The sequence below is a fragment of the Megascapheus bottae genome, chromosome 7 (assembly GCF_031878675.1).
Source record: "Megascapheus bottae isolate mThoBot1 chromosome 7, mThoBot2.hap1, whole genome shotgun sequence".
NCBI lineage: Eukaryota > Metazoa > Chordata > Mammalia > Rodentia > Geomyidae > Megascapheus > Megascapheus bottae.
This window is the reverse complement of record NC_143515.1, coordinates 26756462-26774290: the sequence shown is the minus strand read 5'-3', so window position 1 is coordinate 26774290 and position 17829 is coordinate 26756462. Positions and strand designations below refer to the sequence as shown.

The 17829-nt window shown below is 34.7% G+C and overlaps 1 protein-coding gene across 5 annotated transcripts in view; it reads left to right on the top strand.

Annotated features, from left to right (window-relative positions):
- The window catches only part of Ctnna2 (catenin alpha 2), a 1042262-nt gene that overhangs the window by 1014650 nt on the left and 9783 nt on the right, over window positions 1-17829 (top strand). The gene's annotated exons all lie outside the window — the stretch shown is intronic.

Here is a 17829-nt window from a genome sequence, read left to right as displayed (position 1 = left end):
TTACTTCTCAGTCTCCCTTCCCATTGGAATGGAAAGTGATTGCATGTGTGGAATGAATCCACTGGGTAATGTTTGTGAACTTCTCTACGGGCAGTGAGTTAGGGAGATGTACTCCTCTTTGGGAAGATTAGAAGGTCATACGATATCCCCTATTGTTTTTTTTTTTTTTTCCCTCAGAGAATCACTCAGCTTTAAAATTTGAGGAGCTAAAAATGTAAAAAATTTGGCATGGGTAGAAACAGACCAAAAATGTCTAATATAATAAAACTGTCTGTGAAAGTAAAATTTAAATGGCCACTCCTACAAGTGTAAAGGCAAAGCCATTTGTAGATGTGCCAAGCAAATCTGCCTTGCTTTTTTTGTTGTTGTTGTCACATGTCATAATGCTGATGCTGTTTCATGAAAGTCTCTTGGTTGTTAAGTGGTGTGAAAAGCTGTTGTTATATTCTCATTTGGGTTTGTTGCTTATTAGTTTTTTTTTTTTAATATGGCTTACTATTTAGAAAGATCAACCAAAGAGCCTTTTTCTCTTTCTTCCTTGTACTCTTTTGGGTACTGATTAAAATTGTGGAGATGTATGTCTTTGTGTAAAAGGGCAAAAGGAGTTCATGGAAGTGATTAAAGCTTTAAGAGAAGTTGAAGATGCACTCGACTGGGTGGGTTTTTTTTTTTGTTTGTTTTGTTTTGGTTTTTTGTGGAATAAGCCCTGGTTACTTTCCTTGGGATGAAATGAATGCATATTGGTATGGAGTATGGGGTTTTATTAAATGTCATAATTCTATCTGGTTTTTCAAAGTATAAATCTCTAATAATGTAATAATAATGGTGATGGCAGAGGAGTTTTTATGGAGTTTGTGTTTTTTAATCGGCATTTTCTTGATTCTGCCCTTTCATCCTTCTTGGCCCTAAGTTATGAAATTTTATATATAAAAGTCCTAGGGTAGACACTGGTATCCTGAGATGTGGGGGGGAGGAACACAATGGGGTAGTTCTGTAATTATTTTTCTGCTTAGACTTTTTGACCTAAAGAGTTTTGATTCTAGAAACTGTAGGCCTTACAGGGCCATATTGGTCAGTAGGAAGATTTGCACGACAAGAACTTATGAACCTAACATTTCGAAAGGAGTGACAGTGCTAAAATACTGTCAATTGGATTATACCTCTTGAGACTCTGATCTGTCTTTCCTTAGAAGTGTTATGCCCTCAAAACCCAGGTAGAAGCAAATCTTCAGTGGTTAAAAAAAAAGTTGATGTGTGATCATAGCTCAAGTTTTTAATGTCTTTTATCAACTCCTCATACAGCTGCCAGGTAAGAAATGCTCATATTTTACAATCTCTTGGGACACAATCATCTTTAAACTTCGTGAGTTAAGAACGGTTATGTTGTGCTCTGAGAGTCTTATCACGGAATGCATTGTGCATGTTATTGTTTATGTTCATGTGCACGTTTCATTTACAGTGGTGTTCAGTGTTCTTTTAAATCCATTTTGTGTTAAAATTATAATTTAAAAAATACATTGTACTATAAAGGAGGGTGTAGATATAAGAAGCTGCATTAACTTCTGTGGCAGGCAAGCATTTTTCTGTCACTGGACAGTTAAGTAGCTCAAAATACAAATATACCTCAAAATACCTCAGCTTTCCTCAGTTGTGAAATGTCTGAAGAATATATGCTTAAGGTAGCCATATTTTAAAATTGTATGTTTTTGTGATATGTTTAAAAGAAATAGAGGAATATCTATGGACATGTCTTTTCTCCTGGATTAAAAATATTTCAATGAAACTTGGAATATTGAATATTGAAGTATTCTTCATCAGATATGATGGTTTTTGGTTAATGACATATGTGATAGTCCTTATGATTTAAATCTTCAATATTTCATTGACTTGTTTAGTTTAACCTCCTTGTGAATTGATTAGTATAACCTCCTCAGACATTTATAGATAATAGACATCTGAAGAGAAGTAAAACCCATGAAAGGTAACTAGGCCATTGACTTGATTTTCAACCCTGTGCTTTTAGTTTTACCAAATTATTGGAATTTGCATTTTATTCTACTGGTGACACATAGATAGTCCTTGGATAAGACTAGTCCTATGTGGTGATGGAATGCATAATGAAGGGAAAATTGGTGGTTTTGGAGTTAATGTATTATGGAGGTATATATGGCCTGATTCCTGAACTTGGGGAAGGTACAACTTCTCTGTAGTCTTATCACTTCAGTAACAACTTAGAAGAAAAGACAGTGCTCAAATAATGGAAATAGTCCTGTGGTCATTTCACTTAGTGGAGTGAAAAGGCAGTACTCAAATAACGGAAATAGTCCTGTGGTCCTTTTACTTAGTGGAGTGACACTTAATAATTTTCTAATAGTTTTATAATAAGACACAAAAGTTAATTTCTAGAATTCGTTATATCAAGAACTCACTTTCATGGAATAAGCTTGTATACATTGGAACAATAAAATGATTTGTTCAAGGAATAGAAGGTGGCCTCCCCTCTGAGAAATTGAGGCCTTTAGTGGACTCTGAATGTGTACATTAAATGTGTGAAGATGTGAATGAATTTGAAGATATCTGGTGTTCAAAAGTACCATGTATCAAAATTAGTACCACTGCTTATAACTAAGTAGCATGTGAACACAATGAAACGTAAACATTCTTGCCCCTTTCATCATTCTCTTCTACCCTCTCCCCCCACCCCAAGTCCTGGGGCTTGAACTCACATCCTGGGCACTGTCACTGAGCTGCTTTTGCATATGTAATACTGAGGATTTGAATTCAGGGCTTCATGCATGCTAGGCAACCACTATACCACTAATCCACATTCTCAGCCCCCATTCCTCTTCTTAATTTTATAGAATTAAGCACTGGATTTTATGATGGTATTTTCTCTCTCTTCACTTTTTAACCTAAAGTAGATTTATTTCATAGAGTTGAGGAGGGTGCAAATGAATGCATTATAGTTTGATATTAATGTAAAATCAGGCAACTATATGTAATTGGTAAAGGGAGTTCATGAAACTAAAGAAATTAAAAAATGAGAAAAATTGTAGCTCTGAGATTTTCTGATGAGGAAAAGGATCCTTACTTTGTAGTTATTGGCAGGTTTAGAAATGTTAGCTGTTGTTGGAAATTTCCAAAAGCTAATGACAGTCTCTATAACCAGTATAGTTTTTCTAGTAAGCAGATGCTTCTGAATAGGGAGCAAGAATCTTGTAAGACTCTCTGCCTGAAAATAACCTTAACTACTAAATAAAGCTACACAACATTATGTGAGACAGTTTACCCAAACCTTTGGGAACAGGTTATTGACTATGATTTATCCAATACAGTAACAAGATGACTATGTATAATTTATCTAATACAGTAGCAAGATGTCTCATTCACAAACATAAATGTAGATTCAGAGATTATTTGCAGTATTTTATGTTGTGTAATGGGACCTACCACTTGAGCCATGGATCCACTTACAGAGTTTTGGTGATTGGAGATGAGTCTCACTTTCCTGCCTGGGCTGGCTTCTAGTCAGAATCCTCAGATCTTGGCCTCCTGAGTAATTAGAAGGACAGGCATGAGACACTAACACCCAGTGTGTGTTTCATACAATTTTGAAAACTTTGTACTTTTCTAGATATCTTCCAATTTATTACTTTGATCTAATGGATTTCCATGAATAAAACTTCTCTACAACCTAGCTGCTTTAGTCTAGGATCTAAGGAAATTATATGTTAATAAGGACATGGTTTAGATCATCTAGTGAAATATCTCATTCCTAATGTGACATAAAAACTTTAACCTGTGGTAAATGTACTGTGATGATACATTTTAACTTAAAAAGGACTGGACGCATAGCTCAGGTATATGTATATGTGTATATGATGCTTTCCTTCATTGGCTGGCAGTCTACCTCCTAAAAGCATCAGATACCCAGTTTGATCATTCTCAAGAGAGAAGATACCCCTCATTTATATGAAATTTTGTGGAATAATCATTACTGATTATTAAACAAAGGTGATATTAGTAGAATTGTTTTTTCCTAGATGACATACATGTTAATTGTTTTTCAAATCAAAATATTCCTACAGATCATTTAGAAACAAGTTTCTGTAGATCTATGATTCTATTTTTTGATTGTATTTTATTGTCATGATAGAGGGGTTACAGTTACAATCATCAGGTAGTAGTACATTACTTTTTGGACCTTGGATACTCCTTCTAATGTTTTTGTCACCTTGTCGGTCACCCTCCCCCAGTCATCTTGTTTTCTCCCTTCCCTAATTCAAATAAACAAATGAGTATATACAGTATAGTAGGTAACAAAATCAGATAGAGTAACTGCATGAGATGAACCATAAGTGGGAAAAAAGAGAACAGAAATAGCTTCACATAGTATATTAAGAACAACAATCACAAAGATAAAGCTCTTGTTTCCATAACCTAAGATTTAATTTTGTTTAGTCTCATCCTGTATGACCATATGTACATAGGTTTTGACCTATTGTAATCCTCTATTAGGAGAATCCTAGATGTATACTAATTATTACAAATGAGAGACACAATGGAGCCTGTGCTCCTTTGTATAGATCTATGAGCTTATGGCATGTGACATCTATTTTCCTATGCACTGTAAATTTATAGATGTTACCATGGAAGATAGATACATTATAATTCTGAGAGAAATAGGTATAAGTAAATAAGGAAAAGGTGTCAAAAGCGTTCCAGGTACCAGGGAGAAAGAAATATCCCAGAAGCAAAGCAGTTCACTTAGAAGTGAGACAATATGTAATTCAGCTTTACTGGACTTGAATTGTCAAAGATTAGTGGAAGAAAAAAATGAAATAACTGTTAGCTTGACTCCTGCTAGTGCTAAATCAGTGTTTTTCATTCTGGTCAGGATTATCTGAATGACAAACCCAACAAAGAAGTGGGAGGAGACTGCTAAAATGCAAGAACTTGGTCTACACTGAAGGACTTTTGAATCAGGCTGAATGAGTAGTTAATTACAGATTTCAAGAATCTACTCTCTTTAAGATATACCTGATGATTCATTTTCAAACCTAAGTTTAGAATCTGTACAGCAACAAAACTGACTCATCTCTGTTCTTAGAAGTTGCAGTGAAAAAAAATTATAAAAAATTAGGAATAAAAGATCTTTGGAAAGATGAGTAAAATTTAAAAGTTATTCTTGAAGCTGGATGCAGTGGCTTATGCCTATAATCCTAGCTACTCAGGAGGCTGAGATCTGAGAATCACACTTCAAAGCCAGTCAGGGCACTAAAAAGTCTGTGAGACTCTTATCTCCCATTAATCACCAGAAAATCAGAAATGGGGCTGAGTGTCTCAAGGGTTAGGGCAGTAGCCTTGAGCTGAAGAGCTCAGGGTCAGCACCCAGACCCAGAGCTCAGGTCACAGGACTGAACAAAAGAATATTCTTGAGATCTGAGAATGTTGCCTAATGGTAAAGTACTTCCCTTGAGAAAGGACAGTGCCCTGGCCCTGAGTTCAAGCCCCAGGAGTGGAGAAAAAAATACTCTTGCCAGATTTGGTTTAAACTTCTATTCTTGAGACAATTGGTTTACTTTGAGAATGAGGAGAAAAAAACATTTGTGATGTTTGTTAAAGAATTATTAGGCCATTAAATCTCCTGAAAGGCACATAAAAAGGAAGAGCATAACACTTATAATTTGAGATTATATCGTCTGTCATCTTCCAGTTTGACTTCCAAGATATGCCTCTACCTAAATGGAGGGAAAGAATAGTCCATAGAAAGATTGCTGGATAGTATTCATTGACAGTGGTACTTGATTATTTTAATTAAGTAAACTTCACTGGAAAAATATATATATTAGCATTTTCATCATTATGAAAAATATCCAGATATCCAGATATTCATTTTAAAAGTATCAATTACACAAAGGTATAATTCACTTACACCTAAATTTCTTCACTTTTTTCTTCATGAGAGATTAAATTTCTACATAGACCTGTGGATATGGTAGAAAAGCTGAGAAGCAGTAAAAGACTCAGGAAGAGGACACAGTTGTAAAATAGTTTACTAAAGCATGATAATGAAACCTCGTCTACAAGAAGGTCCACCTCAGTTCAAAAAATAAAAATCAGTTTCATGTTTCACATTGAATCCTTATCCCTTAAAAAATGAATCTAAAAAAATAGAAATCTTGCACATTTTTAAAATTTTGGATTAGAAATAAGCAAATGACTAATGACGGGTAGACCTATTTTATCAGTTTTGTGCACTTACAGTAACCTATCAAAGAGCAAGTGATTGTCATCTTCTAGAAGTAGCTAATGGCAAAATAGCTTAATAATGATAAACTTTGGAGGTTTTAACAAGATATTTTCTAGTTTGAGTATCAACTTAAGGGTCTTGTGTAGTGTCTTCATGTGCTATTTACCCAGAGGTCTAGCTGTATCAACCAAGATAAGTAGAATCATTAAAAATTGTTTACTTCAAGATCACATATTATACCTGAATAAAAGCAGAGTATGGTAAAGAAATAGCCATAAAGTTATTTTTAATCTTTATACATATTGGAAAAATAAAGACCATGTTTTTTGAAAAGATGTTAACACAATAAGCAGAACATGGCTACTAAATGTAAATTTGAAATCAAATCTATATCTTATCTAGATTGTACCAGTTATCTAGATTATACCAGGCAACAGTAATAAATTTCTGTGGGCTTTTAGCTTACATAGATAAACTGCAACAGTCATATATACTCAATAGTATAGTTGCATGTAGTAAATATCAATTATTCTTAGTTAGGCTACATTGAAGGGTAAGATATGCCAGGCATTGTACTAGACATTTGGAAATCATTTACTATCAATTCTACTTTCATAGTCATACTTGGGAAAGAGATAGTATTGTGACAATCCAGTTCTAGGAATTTCAGTATGTCTCAGAAGGCCACAGTCAGTGTCTCTCATCCTGTAGTACTTCAGGAAGGCCCTTTTGGTATTCTCCATAGCATAATGTGTCATATATTAGTAATGACACAGGAAACACATCAGTATAAATATTTAATTTTTGGACCTATTTCGATTCTTGGACCCATTTGTGTATTAACAATTTTGTAAACTGGTTGACACAATAAATGCATTTAAAGGCTTATAACATATCCATTTCTTGTATAGTGAGTGTATAACATGTTAATATTACTTTCTTCCATTTTACTAATTAATCACATAAAACACTTCAAATACATTATTTGGAAGTCTTTCATTTACTTCAACGTGCATTATTTACCTAATATTTGGGACTAAAAATCAAGTAATTAACTTTTTTCTGAATCCCTTTGTAATTTATATTTTCTGATATATTAGACTATTTTTTAAGATTGTGACATGGAAACTTACAGGATTTCTTCTAAAAGTTCTGAATTTTATTAATTTACTTTGAAAAGGAATGTGATTGATTTTCTCTAGCTTTCTACTTGAATACCATACTATTAAAGTTTTAGTCATATACATATATGAATGGGTGGATATATATAAATATATATATATATGTATACACACACATATAGTCACATAATGAGTTTGCTCATATGAAATACATTGTCCAAGGACAATGCATTGATTTACCAAAGATATAGACCCCACATTATGGTGTGCTATACTTAGTATATGGCTTATTTTCTGAGTTTCATCTCTTGGTCCAAAAAAACCTATTAGTGCTCAGACATTCTACTTTCCATATAGAAAATGATAGGAGAAAATAGTGCTTATTTGCTCTGTTATCAACCCTTAAGGAATTTTCTCGAGTATTCCCCAATTGTTTGGCTACTTTTAGTTGCAAGAGAGAAATAGTGTTTTTGCCATCTTGATAACGACTGAGATGACACTAATAAGGAGTTAAGAGTGTTGGAGGGCAACCACAACAAAATTCTATCATAATAGTAAGTATTCAGGAAAGTCCCTTTTCTTATTATGCATGGTAGAATATATTGGAAAATTTAATCTTTATATTTATAGTGTGTTTCTCAGGCTCTCTCTCTGCAACTATTAGAGCATCAAGACAAACAATTAACCTACATTCTAGACTAGACAATGCTTCCATATGATGATAAAGACCTTATATAAATCAGAAGCCTTCTCTTGCATGACAGGTGGAAGCCAACAGTCTAATCTCTTGGCAGTGCCGAGGAATATTACAAGGAATTCCCACAACATTTGGGAGAAGTGAATCAGGCTTGAGTTAGAAGGCAAGTACTTACCAGAACTGCCATTAAGTAGAACTGAGAAGTAAGACTTTCAGGAACTGCTTATGAGGCAAATTACTTGATCTCTGAGTAGTACTTTTTCAGCTCCAAAATGAGAATGAGATTGGTATCTACTTCATCAGGTTGTTTAGGACTATAACTGTTGAGTTTGCTTAGTAAAATGTCATAGCTCTCCAAAGGCTAGGAAGTTTTCCTGGTGATGTAAGTAGGGCCCCTTTGTTTTCTCTCATATCTGCTTCACTCACTCAAGCTTCTCTTCCTTCATTGCTGTACCCATTTCCTCAGTTTCTGCCCTTGTCAAGAAAATCTCTCTATGTGTTAACCTTCCTGTAGTAACTTGTATATCCTAGGATCAGAACACAGCTGCCTTTGGAAGAGAATGATAGTGCTGGGTTGCAGTCTTAACCTTTTTCCTAGAATGTATTTTCCATTTGAAATGGAGTTTTGTTTTCTCAAAGGACAGACAGTAGATTCCATAGATAGAACAGACAGTAGATTCCATAGATATAGTTTTATCTCCTTGCATCCATTCCTACTTTTATCTCCTTGCATCCATTCCTAGTTCCAAGGTTTACTGTCTGAAAAAGATTACTGAGAATACATCACTACTGTACTTCATTCACCACCTCTCTATACACTCAGTCTCTGTCCCAGTTGTATAAAATTATTCTGTCTTAAAAGATTTGTGCATTTCTGTTCCCAAAGGCAATTAATGGTTTCAGTGAGATTGTTTAGAAAGTGTGCTAGGCACAGTAAAATGACTTAAATTCATTACTTTTCACAAGAATATTTGAGGTAAAATATATTGTTTTGAAAACATTTCAAAATTTAAATATTGTACTCCAAAAGGTTCCTGATACAGATGATTTCCTTAATTTTAAAATGTTATGAAGAGAGAACTAGAAGAATAGTTGGTCTCTAGTATTAGAATGCCAGCCTGGCAAGTATGAGGCACAGAATGCAAACCCAAGTTCCACCACTAGCAAAAACAAACAAATCTATAAAACAATTGAATCATTGAACTTACCTCACCATTTAAGGATTTAAAATCATGCAGTAAATATACTTTTAAAATTATAAAAGGAGAAAGTAGTAGCTTATTGTTTTCTTCAAAAGCATCATTTTAACACTTAGCATACCTGGGATAAGTTAATTCAAATTATATATGCATCTTAAAACAGTATTGATGATGAATAGTTTTACAATGAGAAAATCATGACAGGCAAATCTTTCAAATAAGAAAGTTACAGGTAGAAACTATGTTTCATAGTTACATTGAAATTCTTGTAACAAGTGGTGTACCTAAGCCACATTTGAAGAATTTGCCTTGGCCTTGGCATTTTTAGTGTATTAGGAAAAGAAATAATGAGACAGCCTTCGTATTCTGTAATAAATATGAAGGTGATTTAACTTTGTCAAAAGCTAGATTCACAGGGACTCAAAGATAAGGACTGTACCTTAAGGAAGCTTTCATCTTAATATGAAACATAATTTTTATAGGGGCAAGATACTGTATATCATACTATCTTCAGCCCTTTAATGTTTATCTTCATTTCCTGACTTAAAAGTTATTTTCTTGAACTAAAATATATTTTATTACACTAAATATGATTTCCAACTTTGCAAGATTTGAGGCTTTCTTTCTTTCTGATTTCCAATTTTGTAAGATTTGAGGCTTTCTAAGAAACCACTATTTTTTCCTTATGAGTTTTGGCAATCCATTATACATTTCCAGTCTTTTGAAGACTCTAAAAAAACACACACACAGATTAAAGGGGGATAATGTTTCTTGTATAGCCCAGGCTCTTTTGGAAGGGATTGGACAATATGTTATTCAGCCACAGAGGTTTTATTTTTTTCAGGGGAGGGCGACTTGGAGCAAAGAAATATATTTCCAGTTTTACATAGAAGGGAACCCTCAGATGTTTTGGCTGCATTGCCTCAAAGTGCATTCATTCTATAAGAGAAACAGCCTAGAAGTTCCAAACTAAGCCAAGCCCTAGTAGGAACCTATATGGGGTAGCATCTAGAATTCCAAGAGGTTAAATGCCATTTTACACATTAAAAAATGTTTCTGTTGTATATTGCTAAATATACTAATGGCAAGGACAGAAATTTATTAGCTGAAATCATGGAGAAAAAGTCATCATAATGACATGGAGGAAAATCTAATTGAATGGAAACCCCAACATACATTATCTGGAAAATATCAAAAATAACCCACTAAATAATAAACAATTAGGAAAATTTAAGGGGCAGCCTGAACTCTTAAGAATCTCATCACTTAACTGACCAAACATGAATCCCAAATATGTATACCCAATCACTAGCTTTTGTGGAGAGCATACGAGCGAAGTGAAGAAAGCACTTGTTTATGAGGAGCCTATAGAGACAAGACCACACACACATACATCTTCTGAGGACAACACAGTAAATAGGAACCATGCTATTTGATTCTAATGAAAGAAAATGTAGCTAGATTTGAGATGGAATCATGAAGGTTGGATTGATGGGTAAGTTGGCAGCTAGCTCATGCAGTGAGAATGACTTCTGCTTGTAGTATGATTTTTTTTCCTTTTTATTCTCCATTTGGACTGAACCAATAGCCAGTATTGAAATCCCCCACAGAATAGTTACCACAACACCAGTATTCTCAGTAAAAGGAGAAATTGAGATTGAAACTAGGATCCCACTGCTATTCCATTTATACTTGTGCTCTCAGTGAGGAGAGAAGATGGCCAGCTTTATTTTAGGAAAAAAAATTGTTCTTTCTTCCCTTGCTGGGTCTTATGTATAATGGCTTCATGTCAGTTGTCATCTGTTGGAACATCCACTTCTGAAGTTCAAACTTCCTTGGGCTTGAGGCACTCAGGTGTTCCAATAAATCTCAAAAGGTATCGAGATTACACAGGAATCTTTCACATTCACTTCTTAAAAACTTTTAAAAAATGTAAGAAGTGACAGCAAAATTAAGTGTTTTATTCTCTTTGTGAAATATATCCAACTCTAGTCTACAGTTAATGGGAAATTTAGATGTTAGTAGAGCCATATTTTGCAGGCATTAAAAAATACAATCAACAGTCAGATTTTCTAATGAACACTGTTGTGTTTTGAGCAGCGTAAGGACATATGGTATTGGTTTCTCTGTGTCCAGGAAATACAGGAACTAGAATGTATCAGACAACATAATGTTAACAGCTATATTGTTATGACCATGTCTGTCAGCTTCTCATCATATTCTATACCATTTACTAGATGGGAAATTAAAAGGCTATGTTTTTGTAATAACTTAGAGTAACTTTTCTTGGTAACATTTGGGTAATATTTTTAGTTGAAGAAATCAAAATACATGTTGCTATCTTCAGACACTTCTTAGTGAACATCTCATCTAAACTACAAGATTAGAAGTTAGGGTATATTTTCTTATACACACAAACAACTATTTGGTCACATTTGTGGGTAGTGAAAACTTCAGTATGCCTGTCTCCAGGTCAGTGCCACCACAATGCAGAATGAAGTCACTAGGAGATCCTACGGGTGATATGCCTGCTCAAGGAAGATTGCATATTATATGTTACAGTGGACTGAAACTCAATTCAGCCAGATATGAATAGTCAAAATTATTTTCCAGTTCAATTGTGTTCTTTTTAAAATTTTATTGTAATTAATAGAAGGACTACATTATATTCGCTAGATAGAAAGTGCATTACTTCACAATCATTGCTATCCATTCTCATGTTTTTGTCCCCATTTCCCTCCCCCACCCCTCCCTTCATCTTGTTTTCCCTCCTTCCCTATCCTCCCCATCCCCCTTGTTTTCCACCTTCCCTATCCTATTTCAAATAAACAAATAAACATATATGCAATATATCAGATAACAAGGTGATAGACAGTAACAATATGAGATAACCAAGGGACAACTCAATTGTGTTCTTATATATCTTTTGTGAATGTCGTTTGGACATTGGCATTCTTCCTAGCAAATAGCTTATGTCTATCAGGTTGTAGTCCATATTCCTTTTTCTTTTTGCCAGTCCTGAAGCTTGAACTTAGGGCCTGAGCACTGCCCTTGGGCTTTCTCAAGGCTAGTGCTCGCCACTAGAGCCACAGCACCACTTCCAGCTTTTTTAATTTTCTGTATATGTGGTACCGAGGCAAGCACTCTACCAGTAGACCCCTAGTCCATTTTCTTAATAGAACTCAGGTTCTTTGTAAAGCTAGTGTTTTATTAACAGAAATCAATAGATATAATTATTATGGCCTTTTCTAAGCAGTCTAATCTTGAAACTACCACTCAGTACATGTATGTTTTAAATTTGGCTAAAGTTTGTGTTTTTGTATTCTAGATTCTTCTCCCTAGACAATCTCATGCTTTGAGGTATAGTTCCATGCAAGAATGAGCATGTAGAAGAATGTGTATTAGGGGCTGGGAGTTTGGCCTAGTGGTTAAAGGGCTTGCCTAGCATGCACGAAGACCTGGGTTCGATTCCTTGGTACCACATACATAGAAAAAAAAAGGAATGTGTATTAGTCACTGTATTTCTTTTTGCCCCTTCATTATGTTATTAACATTCAGTAGCATTTAACAAATATTTGCTGGACACCATTTAAAATATTGAAAACTATGACTGTGTGGATGGTCATATGAATATGAGAAACATTAAAATTGGAATGGCAAACTGATAAATAGGGTGGAATTATTCCTGTCAATTAACATGTACAGTGAGGGCACCCTCAATGTACTTCAATTTTTTTCATATATTTTTATTGTAATTAATAGAAGGGTTACATGATATTTGCCAGATAGATGGTGCATTAATTCCCATACATTGATACCCTTTCACATGTCTTGGTCCCCATTTCCCTCCCTCCCACCCTCACCCCTCATCTTGTTTTCCCCCATTCCCAATTCAATTTCAAATAACCAAATATAAATATATCTGATATATCAGGTAACAAAGTGAGATAGTACTGTACTTCAATTTTGCAACAACAGACCTAGAAAGATAGAGGGTGATAATAATCACTTCTCATCATTCTGCTTTTGAGTGGGACACACAGTGATCCTAATGCAGCAATTCTGAAAGAGCATGTGAAGGAGTTTGCCAATATTATAAGACAGAAAATAGGAGGCCAAGTACTACGTACATTTTCAAGATGTCACTGAGAGGATATGATAGCTATTAGATGGTGACAGGAAGAACAGTAGGAACTATACTTCTAAGTAGCTTAGAGGAAGAAGAAGTGAGAGGAAAACTTGTAATCCCTAGAAGACTATGAAGTCAATAAAAAAATGTCTATGAGAGATTAGTTTATTCCCTGACAAAAAATCTTCTGGTGAAGATGTTTAAACTACACCAATTGCATTCTGAAGTGAAAGTACAAATTGCAAACCTGACTTTGTGACAGGATACAACATGGTCACATGGAAATTATTTGAATAAGTATTAACATAGGTAGTTGAACACTCATGGTAGAAAAAGCAGTGGCCAGGAAGAGAAAGAATGATTTGTAGATAATTTTGTCTGTGTCTACTCCAAAATATTTCAAAGTACACAGAAAAATGTGTGCAATTATAAGAACTATGCTTTAACTTCTCAAATTAAGCAAATTTAATTTAAATTATAGGGTTTAAAATCATACATTATGCTCAAGACCTCTTATTAGCACTTGAGAAATGGTACCATTTCTTCTTGTCTTAATTATCATTTCTATAATGAATGTTTGAAATTTTACTTAATGCTGTGAATTATTTTATATAGCTACATGTGCATCTAAGAATTCGTTTCAGTTTTAAAATTTGTATGTAAATTCATTGCTCATGAATTATCTTTAAAAATGTGATAGTAAAAGCAACTATGATAAAGAAATAAGGTGACATATTTGGATTCTAAAATATTTTCCAATAAAAAGAGGAGAAATGTTCCAAGATTTTTTTTTGTTGTTCCAAGATTCTTGTAGGTGCTTAAATCCTATATACTGTATTGATAACTTCTAGTTTCTGAGTGACCAATGAGTAAATTCACCATACAGTGAAGGATTTCATCTAGCTACTCAGCACAGGGCACAACTTATTACTGATAAACTGTTGGAATGTTTTAATTAAAATACTGAGATTGAAACAAAAGCCATATAATGAATGATTGTTGTCCTTAATGTACTATGTTATCTCTCATCTCTTTTGCTGTCCCTTGGTTATCTCATATTGTTACAGTATCTCACTTTGTTATCTGATATATTGGATATATTTGTATTTGGTTATTTGAAATTGGATAGGGAAGGGGAAAAACCAAGATGGGGGGGTGGGGAGGAGGGTAATGGGGACCAAGACATGTGAAAGGGTATCAATGTATGTGAATTAATGCACCTTCTATCTGGCAAATATCATGTAACCCTTTTATTAACTACAATAAAAAATATTAAAAAAATAAAATAAAATACTGAGATTGAATTGCCAACTCTAGGTGAATAACCATATAACCTGTAAGATGCATTTGTTCAAATACCAAGAAACTGAAGCATCTTCTGCGCAAATACTATGTGTAGAATTAAAAGCCCCAAAGAATAAAGGGGTTCCATGTTTCTAAGTATCCATTGTTCCTTGTGTTTGATATAGTGTGATGTGGCTATATAGTGTGAGGAATTCTGATGTGGCTGTATAGTGAGAGGAATTCTAAGACGTGATTGATGGGGGTAGCTAGTAGAGAAGTAGCAACAAGTGTAATATACATCAATCAGTCTTGCTTCTCTGGTCCTGGCAGGGCTTTAGATTATACAAAATTATTGGTTGTCCTATGGACTCATTGTTTTGACATCTTCCTCTTCTTGCTTTTTTTCCTAACATTTACAGGCCGTTGATGAGTCAATATTACCCTCTAGATTTTGACTTTTTTGTATGTATGTAGTTCTGAGATTTAAATGCAGGGTCATGCCCCTAACACCTGGCGCTTTCACTTTAAATACTACCTTCTTTCATTTTCCTAGGCCAGCCTGGATTATGATCTTATTTATACTTCTCAAGTAGTTGACAAGTATACCACCAAGAATCTTCCTGTTGGTTGACTTTCAGTGCTAGAACACTACATTTTTAATGGATTAGATATACATGCTCTGGAAAGGAATACAAAAACATCAAAAGATGTCCATCTTTTCCAGATCTACTGATTTTTGCATTAGCATAAAGAAAACCTGTACAAGAAAACAGGGGTTTGTATAAAAATGTGGAACCCACAGGGGTTTGTATAAAAATGTGGAACCCAAAGTGAGAACAAGTGTCTTGGTATAGGCTAAGAAAGGCTGGCTCTATGAAGAGATAGAGGGAGAAATCTAGTCTGGGAAGATAATGTTGAAAGATCTAATTTTGGAAGCATCAAGAAAAAGTGAAATATTTCATGTGCCTTAAAATTCCAGGTTGGTTTAGATATAGTTTCTAGAGATTGCTATTTAAAAGAAAATGGCATTTCATGGAAAAGATAGCACTTAAATTTATTTTAACAGAGTCACCTTGAGAACAAAAATTTAAGAAGAGACTTTCATTAAAAACTAAATAAAAATTAAGTTAGGCACAATGGGTCACACTTTAGTCATTTGCATGACTGAGATTGGTAGGATTGTGGTTCTAGGCCAACCTATTCCTCAATGGGATAAACCAAATTCTTGAGAAAAGTGAAAATAAGAAGGAGGCATTAGTAAAAGAGACACATAAGTTCTATAAAAACTCCCTGCTTGGACTCAAATGGTATTCCGAGGAAACATGGACCATAGTAATAATGAAAGCCAGACTTTAAGAGCTTTCCAACTCAGAGCCTTATTTTATTTACTCTATAAAATTCCCTCCAGAAATGAAGACTTTGAGGTAGAGCTAGGTGTGGAATTATTGAGAAGCACAGTTAGGACTTGAAAGTCAGGCTGTTTTAATCATTGACCAGGTTGTCATCACTACAAGAGAAGAAAAGGATAGAAGGGAGGAGACAATAGAAGGGAAGAGACAAGGATGAAGAGAGATAAAATCATGAATATAAGAGTATTTTCAGAAGGACCTAAAGACAGAGTCTAGAGAGAAGTAAGCACATGAATGAAGAGGGAAGGGGGATTGAGGTGTTTAGAGAAGGCTGCAGAAACTAGGGAAGAAACACTTCTCTCGTTTCTTAATCTAGGACCTGGGAATCAGCAGATGTTCTATCTCTTTTCATATACTTGAGGAAGGGAAAGGCTTGGGATGGGATGTATGGGAGTGTACTTTCAATATCATGCAAATAATACCAATTTATGAAATAATTTCTAGTGGCTAGATGTAATTAAGGAAAATGCTGTCAGGTTCTACTCACACTCTTAAGTACCCCTAACTGGTGGCTACTGAACTTCAGTTTACATTCCACTCAGCAGCTGTGCTCTGCAGGATACTGTTTCTACATCATTTATACAGTTAAACATACATACACACACCCAAACATATTTCATACAAATTAAGGAAAACAGGCTTTTCTAGTTGTGAAGGTTTCATGAGTGGCTCTTGGTTCTGAAAAGGCTTGTCTGTCACAAAGCTACTGTGTGAAAACAGAATGGTAGAAACAGAAATCCAAATGTACTCATGCATATGTTAATGTTCACACATAAGAATGGGACAATGAATGTTGTGTTGTACAGAAAATCATTTCTGAGAAGTCACATGAGAGGTCAAATTGGGGAATTTTTATTAGATAGCTAGCAACAGCAGGTAGACTCTTGTCTCAAAGACCTGCAGCCCAAATTAAGCTTGAGCAAAGCTTATAAAGATAACAAACCCTGTTTGGGGTGGAGATCCAAGTCAACAAAAGCAGACCACATAGGGAGGTACACAGGTTAAGCATTTTCTGTAGCAAAGCTTTCCTGAAGCTAAAATGTCTGGATACTGAAGCTAAAATGTCTGGATACCTACAATCCAAGGAATGACCTATCTCATCTCCAAGGAATGGCCTATCTCATCTTTAGGCTTTTATGAACTGAGTGTAAATCCCCCTCCACTAGGCAAGACAACAAGATGGCTGTGAGAGCAAGGTGATATTACTTAGACCCATTGTCCTCATTTCAGTTGAGATTTGAAGAGGGAGCAGGGGAGGTGATGGAATAACAAAGAGGACTCGAGATGAATTGTACGCATGTTAAACTGAAATCTTGTACAACTAATTGATTCCAATTTTTTAAATGGCAGTTATAATGACATATAGGGAATAGAAAAGGGAATGTAAGCTCCTATAGAAGAGTTAGTGTTGAGACAGAGACATTGAAAAATACGTTGAATTACATAATCAACAATTAATACATGAGGTATTTATATCACATTAAGACTATCATTGCTGAGGGGTATTTCCCAGTTATGACTGGTGCCTAAAAATTCATGGGCATTTCTTCCCCTGAGGAATTTATTTTTGCATGGTTCTTTTGTGATGTGGAAGCAATTTAGAGAAGAGGTTTAGAGAAAGGATCTGGGGGGAGGATGGGAATTTCATGGTAGACTTGTCATATTCATATCCATAACTAGTCAAGAGCAAACACCTCAAAACTTGAGTTTCTTAAGACACCAAATACAGCGAGAATG